This window comes from Amblyomma americanum, chromosome 10, assembly GCF_052857255.1.
Source record: "Amblyomma americanum isolate KBUSLIRL-KWMA chromosome 10, ASM5285725v1, whole genome shotgun sequence".
In the NCBI taxonomy this organism is placed as follows: domain Eukaryota; kingdom Metazoa; phylum Arthropoda; class Arachnida; order Ixodida; family Ixodidae; genus Amblyomma; species Amblyomma americanum.
The window spans coordinates 111,068,622-111,081,823 of NC_135506.1; the positions used below are offsets into that span (position 1 = coordinate 111,068,622).

Genomic DNA, 13,202 nt, shown 5'->3' on the forward strand with positions numbered 1-13,202 from the left:
CCAACGATATATGAGACAGATACTGCGCCATTTCCATTCCACCAAAAACCAATTATTATTATTATGTCAGTGGGCGTGGATCTAGACGCTTCGGCGCACGGCAGAGCGACTGCCTTTCGGCGCTATAGGCAGGGCAGTCACAAAGAATGTGGGATATAGTCTCGTCATACCCATACCCGCAGATGGCACATAGAGGGCTATCAGCCAGGCTGATTTAGAACGAGTAATGGTTGGTGAAAGCTACACCAAGCCACAGGCGACTCAGCAAAGTTTCGTCACGTCGTGGTAGGCCGTATGGAAGCCGGAGCTTCAGATCTGGGTCCAAGGCTTTTAAACGTGAATTGGAAAATTGACCGGAATTCCACTATATATGAGACAGATACGGCGCCATTTCCTTTCCCCCCCCCCCCAAAAAACAATTATTTATATTAATTCCACGGGGCAAGCGTGATGTCCTGCGCAAGAGCGCGAGGCCTGGCCGCTGCGTCCGATCTCGAAAAGAGGATCGACACAAAATCGCCGTCGTGGTGAGCAGTTCGCGCGACCTCATCCGCGTGGTGATTGCCCGTTATGCCGCTGTGCCCCGGTAGCCATTGGTAGATAATGTCTTGTCCTTTATTTAGGGCACAGTGATGTAGCTGTCGGATTTCCGCGCCCAGTTGTTCATGGACTCCGCTGTGAGGAGAAGCTTGTAAGCCTTAAAGAGCAGCTTTGGAATCGGGGAAAATAGATTACTGCTGAGGGCGCTGCTGATCCATGTTGAATGTTCAATGGCGATACGAATAGCGATAAGTTCTGCACCCGTCGAAGAAGTGTGGTGAGCTATCCTGCCTCTAATATCTGTAGTCATTGCGGGGAGGACCACGCAGCCCGAAGAACTGATAGGGTTCACTGAGCCGTCGGTGTAGACGTGCACCCGGTTGGCATAGTGCTCATGGAAATATTAAAGAGTGACTTGTTTTAGTTCTGTCGGCGATAAATTGATCTTCTACCTGATGCCAGGTATTGAAAGAAGCACACGGGGATTGTGCAAGCTCCCCCTATCTAGCACAGCTATCAAAATTAATCAATTAGCGCAAGGTAGTCAACATATGGAAGTTTAATATGCAGAGAATCGAGCATGCTCTAAAGAGCGGAGGTAGCCTAAATTCGGTGAACACGAAACTAGAGGAACTAGGTAAAAACAAGACGTTTTCTTTAACAGACAAAGCGGTCAATGTCATTAGCATTATGGATGAGATAGTTAAAGTAACCGAATACTTCTACACAGATCTCTACAGTAGGCAATGCAATCTGGACGTTAATGAGAGAAGCCGCAGCGAACAGCAAGAAGGAAAGAAATTTTTAGGGGAAATGAAAATGGGGAACGCAGCTAGTTAGTATCAGGTAACAGAAGATCTGTTGAGGGACGGAGGGGAGATTGTGCTATAAAAGCTAGCCACCCTATATACGCAATGCCTTACGACCTCGACCGTACCAGAAACTTGGAAGGGTAAGAACGCAAACATTATCTTAATTCATAAGAATGGAGACGCCAACGACTTGAAAAATTACAGGCCGATCAGCTTACTGCCGGTTGCCTACACGGTATTTACTAAGGTAATCACTAAAAGAGTCAAGGCAACTTTCGACTTCAATCACCCAAATAATCAGGCAGGCTTTCTTATAGGGTACTCGACAATAGACCATATGCACACTATTGATTAGGTGATCTAGAAATGCGCAGAGTGTAACCAACCCCCATATATAGCCTTCATAGGTTATCATAAAGCCTTTGACTCAGTCGTAACCCCAGCAATCATGCAATAATTGCGTAGTGAGGTGTAGAAGAGCCTTATGTGAAAACACTGGAAGATATCTATAGCGGGTGCCAGCTACCATAGAGCTCCATAAAGTCAGCAATAAAATTCTAATAAGGAAGGGCGTCAGGCAGGGAGACACGACGTCGCCAATGCTGTTCTCCGCCGGTTTATAGGAGGTATTCAGAGGCCTAAATTAGGAACAGTTGGTGATAAGATTTAATGGATAATTCTAAAGTAATCTGCGATTCGCTTATAACATTCTTTTGGTAAGTCACTCTGGAGATGAACTGCAAAGCATGATTAATCAGTTAAAGAGGAAGAGCAGAATGGAGGGCCTAAAAATTAACATGCAGAAAAACAAAGCAAAGTTGAACAGTCTCAGAAGAGAACAGCAGGTTATAATTGGTGGCGAGTTGCTAGAAGTTGTGACGGAATACGTGTACTTAGGGCAGGCAGTGACCGCAGATCCGGATTACAGGAGTGAAATGACTAGAAGGATAAGAACGGCGTGGAGCACATTTGGCAGGTCCTCGCAGATCATGAATAGCAGTTTACCAATATCCCTCAAGCGGAAACTGTACAACGTTTGTATCTTACCGGTATTCACCTACGGGTGGAACGGGGTTCCAGACGAAGAGGGTTCAGCTTAAGTTAAGGACAACGCAGTGAGCCATGGAAAGAAAAATGATAGGTGTAACATTAAGAGACCGGAAGCGGGCAGGGTGGGTGAGGGAACAAACGCGGGTTTTAATGACATCCTAGTCGAAATCAAGAGAAAGAAATGGGCTTGGGCAGGGCATGTAATGCGAAGGCAAGATAACCGCTGGTCCTTAAGGGTAACGGAGTGGATTCCAAGAGAAAGCGAGCGTAGCAGGGGTCAACAGAAGTTAAGTGGGCGGATGAGTTTGCGAGGATACGGTGGCTGCAGCTGGCACCGGAGAAGGTTATTTGGAGAGATATGTGAAATGCCTTTATCCTGCTGCTCATGATGATAGGTGGCCGATACTTGGCGGCACCGAAATGTGCGCGGCGGACATCGCTTCGAACTTGCCGGTGAATGTTTGCTGAAGAAACGCGCTCATTGCCCAGAAGGCGCAATGTCGAGCGCAAATTGAATCTGCTCTGTGTCGATGTATTATCAGGTTCTAACGGCAAAGAAGAAGCTCCCATTGGAAACGGTGCTTTCGAAACCTATAGGCAGAGTTTAAAAAAAATGAAATACGGCGATATCACTGCCACAGACCAATTTCACGAGAATTCTTCGGTGGCGTCAAAACGCTTAAATTTTATTGTGTGAGTGCGGAGAGAATTCAGCCTGGGCTGCTCTACCGTTCGCCTCCAAGCGGCGGTTACGGAATCGTATTCGTTCATGACTTCGCAAGTTTGAATTCAGTGTTGCGAGAGAAAATTCTCTTTCAAAATCCGCTTTTCTCGACAAGACTTGCCTCTTTTGCTGCTGAATAAAAAACAACATAACCAGAGAGACATAAAGCCGGTTTTTTTTTTTACTAAGTGCAAAACTGGGACGGAGTTGTCCTGAGCGCCTGTTTTAAAAACATCGCGATTTCGCAGACCAAAGCGCACAACCTTAACGCCAATAATCTGGGGAAACAGTCAACTATCATGCACGAGCACGATCTCTGTTTTGTCATTTGCTCGTTGTGTAGGCACGTGATTGTTCGCGCCATGCTAGAATGCGTAACATTCTATTTGCATCGCAATAAAATAATGACTCGAGCTTTATTTTTATACTCTTCGCAAGTGTGGGCGCCTCTGCTTGTCTCCCACGCAGTGATAGTTACGCCAACTGCTGTCATCGCTGCCAAATTTACATTTCTTTCATATTGGTCGTCACCGCTGGCTTCGTGCAGTCGTGAGTAGGGCTGGCTAGCGCCAGTCCCATCTGTTGTGTCGTCCATGTTTTTTTATAGGCTAAATCTTTATATGGCCCATTAGCAATGAAACCCAGCGTTGTTGTCGGTGTACAGGAAAAGTCGACCGCAAAGCCCCCATTAATTTTCACAGCAAAGAAAAAGTATTTTTCCAGAGGTGGGGATTGCCAAGCGAGCACTCAACCCACAGGCCACGAAACCTCGAAGCTTATTCGCGAATAAAGGTGACCCTAGCGCATGCATTGCCTTACGACTGTATGCTAATGAGTAGATGTGTCATTAGAAAGGAAGATATGGAATATAAGTTGCAAAATTAAGGATTTCGCCTTCAAAGCGCATAAGTAATCTCAAGTACCCTTCGTAATTTTGAGCGCTCTGCTTACAAAAAACTCGAACCAACTAGCCCAGAACAAGGCTTAGCTGTATCTGCCTGATAGCTCAAGTGGTCGTCTGCGCACTTTCAAAGCGGGCAATGAGTTTCACTGAGAACTTTTGCGTCCAGGCACACCAGCATCCATTCTAAACACGAATACGCCCGTATGGGAGTAAAAGAGGGAGTAAGTTGTCCTCTATCGCGCTCCCTTTCATAAAAGGGAGTGCACTAAAGGGATAGCTCACTCCATTTTCACTCCTTTCTCTTTAGACTGTAGGCTCCCAAGCGACAAAGGCAAGAGCACCGCGCCCCCACGGGCAGTTTCGCTGAGGTTCTGCTGTGCTTATTTCGAAGCACACAGCTCGAGCGCTCTGCACAAGCCTGCTCACTTCTTTACGCTGTGCGGGATAGGGCAGAGAGAATCGCGTCTTTTAACGTCAGGTGGCGCATGGAATGTCAGTGCTGGAAAGCATTCAACCGAGCTCATGGAGTCGCGATGCCTTCTTACGGGCAGTAATTATCATGCAGTATTTCAATTTTGTGCATACTTGACTCATAACCTCTTTTATTGCTTTCAAAATCTTAACTATTACCTCTCTGGTTGCCTTGTTGCAGTACTTCGCAGCAGAAAGCAGATCTTAAAACATTGGCACAGAACCGCAGCGCTTTAAGTGCGCACCCAGGGGCCATATTCTATAGGCTGTCCATTTTCCATTTTCCATTTCTCGTCCATTTGGTCATCTTTCATTGGTCATGCATATACTAGCTGCTTTTAAGCGTCTTCGAGAATCGATCCGGCCATTGGGTCGTTGGCAACCGGACCTCACTATTGGCTGCACGTCACAGCAAATGGTGAGGTCTCCATCCTTCCAAATGGCTGGTCGCGTACCACAGACGCCCGAAAGCCGCAGATATATCTCAGTGACCAATGACAAAAGGGTGAAATGGCCAACGGAAAATGGACAGTATATAGAATACGGCCGGCGGGCGTCCAGATGGTGCGTCTGAACAGTTTTTTTTTTTTTTGCAAATTGCTCCGGCGTTCGCGCAGCCGTTCCTTAAGGCATCTGCCGGAATGCCAAACGTAATCTTTACCGCAATAAAGCGGCACGCAGTACCCAGCCCCTTCTGCACACGCATAGTGATTGATCGCGGTGATTTCTGACCTAGCTAAGCAGCTCATCAGAAATTTGGTTTAGCGCTCGTTGCAGCTAAGCTGGAAGTGCTTTCAGCTCCCATTCTCGGCACTCCTAGTCAACATGCTTACGCCGAACCTCAAGCCGGAACCGTAGTCGAAGCCGACGCTGAACAAGACTTCTGTCCGAAGTACTTGTCACATGATAGAAACAGAAAGGCTTAGTTCAGAGCTGGATTCCAACTAATTCCGGCGCGGAGCTAGTAGCACAGTTGACTGCCACCACGGGAAGCTCAGAAGGATGCGTTTAAAGAGCCGCAGTGATGACAGCTTGCGCTGATTCAAACTAGAGAAGGCATAAATCATTATCATCGTCATGGATCGTCCATCCTATCGACTCATGTTCTGTGCGTTTTATGGCCGACCAGCACTCCCACACGTTCAGCGGCAGTGCGCCAACAGACACTTGATGGGGCTGGTTGAATCGGAAGCTAGCAATCATGTTCGGAATCTGGAATGCTCCACGGGGTGGACGCAAGCGAATAGATGCGCTCTACACTAAATGCAAAAAGCCGGCGGCACGCAAACCTGAGAAAGCGACCGCAGGCGTTTCGAAAAGTGACGTTCATGTTCGATGTTTTACTACACACTTGCTACTTAGGCCTTTTTAGTTCCAAATAGGATTGCGAATTTAACGTTTCGCGTGTTTCTAAGCTATCGTCCATTTTAGCGCTATAAGTACAATAAATATTTCCAGGAATCATAAAAGCTCAAAGACAGTGCTGTGGTGAGTCAGTGAATCATCATGAAAAGGGTTCAAGGGATGCGTCAGAATATTTTCAGTGCTGATTAAAAAAAATATTATCAACTTTTTGTTCCAGTGCCGGAAGCAATGAATAATACTCAGTATTTTTCAACATTGCTTACACGTTCCTGGGTCGTCATTTGCCACGAAAAACTGCGTAAGCGGAGAGAGATCTATTCGGAGCGTATGAAAGATAACAACCTCGCTGACTCGCTGGCTTTCAACGAGGCGCTTTCATTGACCAAGGATGGCTTTACGAGGTTTACCTTGTTTGAATCATGGGGCCCCCATTCGGGAGCATGCAGAGAGCGTTTGTATTTAACAGTGTCTGCGCAGGGGATCGAGTGGTCGTCTGAAGAATAAAGAGGGCTCTAAACATTTAGCCGAGGGTGACTGAAACAGTGGAGCCAGCACCATCTATAACTTGTACTACCAGTCCTGAGAAACGCTTCTTGCTGGTCCCTACTCTTGACAAAGAAATAGGCAGGACATTTTCAGTGGCATGCACTGGTGCAAAAAAAGTAATTTGCGTACCAACTCTAAAGACAATATTTTTGATGTGGCTGGCACTACGCTTGTAAGGATGGACGATAGTTTTTGTCTTTTTCTGTTTGGCTGGCTCTGACACGTCATCCGGCATTCCACCTGTTCTTTATTAGTCTTCCAGTACTTGTTTGTTAATTTTGGCGGTAAATTCAGCGCGAAGGGACGAAGGTCACAGAAAGGGGACAAAACAGGCTTTCTGTGTCCTTCGTCCCTCCGCGCTGAATTTACCGCCAGAATGAACTACATCCAACTCGCACAACTCACCATTCTTGTTTATTAACGTTTTAAGCATGCTGGCGCCATGGTGAGGAAGGGATGCTTCTCTTGATGTTTTTCTTAGCATGTACTGATTTTCTTAGCATGTACGGTGACCACCGCTGTCCGCGACGGTGGGCCACCGTGTCCCTGCCTCTCTCTGTCTCTGCTATAGGCCGTTCCTGCGCTCTCTATATGTAAAAAAATACATATGTTTTCTCTACCTGGCGGGCTCACACTTCGCAGTGCTCAGTGCCAGAGCCACGGCGTCGAAAGGCACCGTGACTTTGGTGCACAGGGTTCCACGCCGGCAGTCACCAGTGACATGGATATCTCCCCGTCCTATACCCGTCAACTACGAAAGCGGCGATTTCATCAGCGCGAGCAGCTTCTTCGAAGCCCGAATGAGGCTGAAGGCCGCGGGAGAGGTGATCGCTCTTGCCAAAGCCATTATTTGGAAAGTCGCTTGCCAAGAACCACGAGGGGTCCGCTTTGAGTTACTCCCGATCCTGGCGCGTCACGTTGCATCAGAGCTCCAAGTTGTGTGTTCCCACACTGTCGAAGAAGAGTCCCTCGGGGAGAGAAGAAGGCCGCAGAGAAGCGGGAGAGCGGGAATGGATCTTGCTTTGCTTGGTGGACTGATGCGAAGGCAGTTTTAGGAGTGAGACACTTGGTAGCCGTCTCCCCTTTCGGGGGTCCTCCTTTTGTGCGCGATCTTGCAGCCTTGGCGCCCATCGGGGCCGCCGACGCACAAAGGATAGCCGACTCTCCGCGCCCGTCCAATTTGGCGGGTGCCCCGAAAGCCCATTCTTCGAGGCGGCCGCTTGATCTGCACCACTCTGGCCAGACCGCCGCCGGAGCCTTGTCTCGCGGATCGGCGTTGGTCGCGCCGTTTTCATTCATTCTTTTCTCCCCGCGTCGCACAAGAATCGCGGCGGCCGAGTATAAAGCCCCCGCAATCACTGCGAAAGTCCTTTAAGGCGACACTTTGCAGGAGCTAGCTTAATCTTCGTGAGTCGGCGTGTGCCTCACCACTAAATGGCTCCGCATTAAAATTCAAAAATAATTCTCAAATCGCTGCTAGTCGCCCAGTGTAGGCGAAGCGTCGACAGCATTGCCTTTGTCATTTGCCTGCAGTCAAGCGGACAGTGATCCTCTGCTGTGCAGTCAAAAGTAGGTCGGCCACGCACAAGACGTTTCTTACAAAGCACTGGAATCGCGTCGAGCAACAGCGTCTACAATCTTTAATGGCGAGCATCCGTCCATCTGTTATTTAGTTCTGTGGCCGTATGCCACTAAGAAAAGAAAGTTAGCTCACGATAGTGAAAAAGGCGAAAGTTTAATTAGGCGGAAACAGGCATGAAAGAGACTATCGACCGTTTCGCTGCCTCGCACCGCTCGCCACCACTTCGAGGCTCGGATGCACGTCGCAGTCTGACGATGCTCTTCGTTGAGCTTCGCCCTTCTTTTTGCCGGCTGTTGTTGCCGGTGGCGATGGTGTGTTGGCCAGAAGGGATGGCGAGGAGTCCACCGGGCGTCCCGCCATACCTTTGTCGTCCCGCCGACAATCGATAATCACGGGAGCGCGCGGTGGCAATTACAAGGATAGCTCAAGCTGTGCTATGAGAGAGGTACACACACGCACACTGCAGATTTCACGGATGACAACTTTTGCACGGTTCATAAAGTACGCGCTCGCTTACTGTCCCGCCCCGTCTAAATCTCCGGCGCCTCGTCACATTTCTCGGAGCCTCAACGCGCGAACCATAGTGCAGCGCTGAAAAGTGCCTCCTGAATTTGTGCTTTCCGCACGACAATGACATTGCGATGGAGATTGCCCGGCACGTGAGGAGTCACTGTCTGCATCAATAACCGGAAATCCTGCGACGTCATAAGTTGGCCTAGCAGTGTTCTGGTGGGTGCTCGCGTGGCACCCGCCAGAACGTAGCGCCCACCAGAACCGTGACTTCACAGCACAGCGCGACTTGCAGGCCGAACATAAAGAGGCGGCAAATGGGACTAATGGTGAAAGCGATGCACCTGAAAGCGTGTATTCCAGAGGCCCGCGCCCTTGGTACCTAAGATGACAAGCTGTCGCCGTGGATTTCGGCTCTCAGCTCTGCAGTGAAAAGTCGTCCTGCTCGTAGCCCATACGATTGCATTCATATTCCCTTGGGGAGGGAATTCCCGGAGAGAACGAGTGATTACAACGGCATATACAAAGACACTGCACAACTGGCAATTTACAATCACAGAAACTAACTCACTTACACCCGTAGTAGAACGGTTGTGGAAGGCAATTTTAGCGAAAAATGTAATTTCATCGCCTTCTTTCAGTGCACTCTGCAATAGATGTGATCATGCGAATACAATGTGCATCATTGAATATCACTCAGTACGCCTGAGATGCAAGTAAATGAAATTTCATCGACTTAGCCGCATGAATTTTTGAAGGCGGGCGGACGTTAAAATAGGACGGCATCATTATACAGGGCTGCATAATAAAGAAACTACAGATCACGCAAGAATATGAAAAGCGTTCAGTACGTGGTAAATATTTCATCGTAAAAACAAAGGCGTAGCAGACGGTACTGCAAGGTTGAAACTATTTTGGAGCAGTTGCAACTGCAATTCGAATGTAAAGCAGTTACAAAGGAAAGAATATGTATTCGGTACTAAAAACGGCATGTATAACGAATATATATCGTCTTTGCCAAAAGTAAGCAGGCGACAGAGTTTGTTTCTTAGCCGCTTATCGGAGCAAATTAATGGCACCTGTGTGGATCTAAATCTGTGTAAGGTAAGGAGAACCCTTGTTCTCGCCTTTAGAGAACTTTGGCTTGAGACGCTACGTGAAAATGTCGCGTTATCGTTATACATGATTACAATGTGAAAAAAAGAGTATAGCTTGTTATCTACAGCAAAATGTTCCCGCAACCTCGTTCTAAATTTTTGACTGTTGTTAGTAGTACGTAAAACTGCCGTATACGCGTCTGAACTCCACTGACTTTCACAATACCATGAATTAGGTACAAGCACTTCTAGTTCTCTTGGCTGCCACTACTTTGTGCGCGGTTTGAACATTCAAAATAGCGCGTTGACAGCATCCATCAAGTAATCAAAAAAGATAATGACCTGGTGGCTGTCGTTGAAGCACATTAGGCCGCTAGGCTTAGCGGCACTGGCCGGAGCTGTCCCGATGTTCTGGCAATAGGAATAAAAGATTCCAAGTAAGCAGTAGTGCAGCAAAATTCCGAACTTCTGCGAATAACCTGTGCGTGATGAAACTTGGGTAGATGGGTTGAACGGTGGCGTTTTTGTTATCTGGGTTCGCATGATCAGTTTTGAAAAAACGGCTCAGTCATATCTTTCTGTGCGCCACAAGGGCTGACAAAGATTATGCTTCATTCACGTTGCGCTTGCTGAGTGATTATAACTAGAAAGAATGAAACCCTTATAAATAAACTGATCTCCTTTCTCAGACAACAACAGCTTTCCCACGAAGGGTGTCCTTCGATTTAGTCAATTATTAAAGCGCTAAGTGCTGTCATATTCCTTATACCTCCGTGGAGTTGTATCAATACTGATACATACTTTGCTCATACAACTGGTAGATTACATTAGAATTATATCGAACGTGCATATTTCGCATTTGGCAGCATCATATGAGAGAAGATAGAGCAACTGTAATAGTCACCGCACACTTTAACACGCTATGAGCGGTGTTTATCTCGCGGCGAACATACTAAACGCTGAGCACTCGGATTTTTTGCTCAAAATAACGACATTGAGAGCGTAATTAAACAATACGCTATCGAAATGAATTCGTTCTTCGGCGTAATGCTTGGTGGAGAACGTGCGGTGCAGACGAACCATAGCAACTATGCAACAGTCCCCTAAAAATTTTTGCTTCCATGCCCCATAAAGGTGCACATATCTTTTCGTATCTGCAAGAGCCTTTATGCCGCGCAGATTGCTCCATAATCTTGTCGATGCCACGCTTCTAAGCTTCTGTGGATAGCCAGCTTTCCTCGTCAGTCCTCACAGTGCCGTCCGCAATGCACGCATAGTGATTGGGTTGTGTTTTAGCGAGGATATCGGCTTCCGCCTAGGAGATGCATTCGGTGAGCACAGAGGTGTACGGAGAGCTTAACTTACAGGGCTCGGAAATTTATCTTCGCAATCTTGTAGACTACAGGTGCACCTTATCGCAGGAAGCCCCATAACAATGCACTGTGCAGTTGCATAGCGTAGACCGCGCGGGTGGGCTTTGTGACACTCACCCGAGAGGGGAGAATATGAAGACAACTGCGGCCAGTGTTTTATTCATGATCGATATAAAGGCTCCACGATAGATCTCGGCCGGTAGCAACCTCAATAAAATCAAGGCTTAATGTCAAACGTTGCTGGGGTTTTCCTTCTAAACCGTATTGTTGGGCTCTTGTAGAATCCATTGGAGGGGCCAGGATCAGAAATATTGTTACTTTGCAGGCTTTGGGAACGTCGGGATGCATTTCGAACTACATGGTGTGGTTCGGAAGCAAACCCCCTGGGCTCTAAGCTTTGGCTCATTGTGTGCATGTGTACCAATGATACCTGTAGCGGAACGTTACATTTGCGTGCAACACAGCTAAGCAACCACTGTCAGTTTAAATCTCAGAGCTATGCCGACGAGGGCAAGGTGGAATTACCGATGCCTTCTTTTAAAATCTCGTACCAAGTGGCGCGACCGTCGCATGAGATGTACAAACGTAGATATCGACCGGTTGTATTGATAGTTGGGCCGATTTTGGTCGCAAATCTAAAGAACGAAGAATCTAAGGTTCGAGAGAAGTAGGCTTAGCAACACATCCTGTAGCACACCATGCCAAGGGTTGCCAAAAGGGTGTTGGGCTATGCTCTCAGCGCGCACGAAAGATGACCTACGTATCCAACATAAACCGCGTCTACCAATTCCGGCATAATCTAAACCGTCTGGAGTGGTATCGTGAGTTACGCAGTCATATGCGCCTTTCATGCGCGCGTTCGATGCCTCATAATGATCTAACGATGTTATCAATGCAGCACGGTTTCTATAGTCCTACACGAATTGCACCTGCCAAAAAGCCCTGCATATACGTTGGCACCATGAGAGATGCCTCAATCACAATCATGTCCTCTCCAACTCGCACCACTCCCTCACACTCACGTCTTTATATTCACAATTACGCTCATATCGACTCACAATCACTCACTTACGCTGATGGTGATTATGGATTTTTATGGCCCAAGGGCATCTACGGCCAAAGAGCGCCATGACACAAGGTATTTTCGATTTCTCAAGGTGGGGTCAAAGACCCATTTCCCGAGCATTCCACCCTAAATAAACCGAGCACCAGGCTAGGGGAAAGCTGGTAACTGTTCTATCACCGGTGGGTACCCGGCGGCGCAGGGGATCGAACCCCGCACCTCCCGCATGCGAGGCGGTTGCCACTTGGCCACCGCTGCGGTGCTCACGCTCACGTGTGCTTGCGCTCACACATTTATGTGATAACCTTGAGTTTAACAAGTAAACTTCACACGGCGGTTACCACTCTGTAACACATCTGCAGCTCAAGATCAAAAGGGAGGATTGTTGGGCCAGTTGGTTCATGATTCAAGACTGAAAACAGCGCGAAAAACGGGACAAGATAGAGAGAAGCAAAACACACGCAGCATTGAACTTACAACTGAGTGTATTTCATGCGAAAGCGCAATAAATAGAGGAAGTACGCATAAAATAAACTAAAACAACCCCACGATATAAGACATACTATTGCAGGTCAATATCTGAAAAGGGTATCTCTTTTCTCTGTAAGCGTAGAGACGGCACGCTCAAGCACTTGTCACCTCTCGTGTGGTTCACGAAAGCTTCGTACAGTGCCCGTTTTTGTTGGCTTGCGTACGTGCGCAGCACTTTGCTTTTGTGGAACTGGGGAGCGCATTTGCATGTTGTCACATGCTTGGCGAGTGTTCCACAAAAGCAAAGTGCTGCGCACGTACGCAAGCCAACAAAAACGGGCACTGTACGAAGCTTTCGTCATCCACACGAGAGGTGACAAGTGCTTGAGCGTGCCGTCTCTTCGCTCATCGAGAAAAGAGATAGCCTTTTTAGATATTGACCTGCAATAGTATGTCTTATATCGTGGGGTTGTTTTAGTTTATTTTATGCGTACTTCCTCTATTTATTGCGCTTTCGCATGAAATACACTCAGTTGTAAGTTCAATGCTGCGTGTGTGGCTTCTCTTTATCTTGTCCCGTTTTTCGCGCCGTTTTCAGTCTTGAGCTCAATATCGGAAGTGAGTCGGATGATGATAATGGCTCCGGTGTGTGTCTGCTCTTGTGACTGCAAAGACCTGACATTGAGTGATGTCA

The 13,202-nt window shown here is 47.6% G+C and overlaps 1 protein-coding gene across 1 annotated transcript in view; it reads left to right on the plus strand.

Moving 5' to 3' along the window:
• Nucleotides 1–13,202, plus strand: part of Gat (sodium- and chloride-dependent GABA transporter) — a 261,834-nt gene that overhangs the window by 214,931 nt on the left and 33,701 nt on the right. The gene's annotated exons all lie outside the window — the stretch shown is intronic.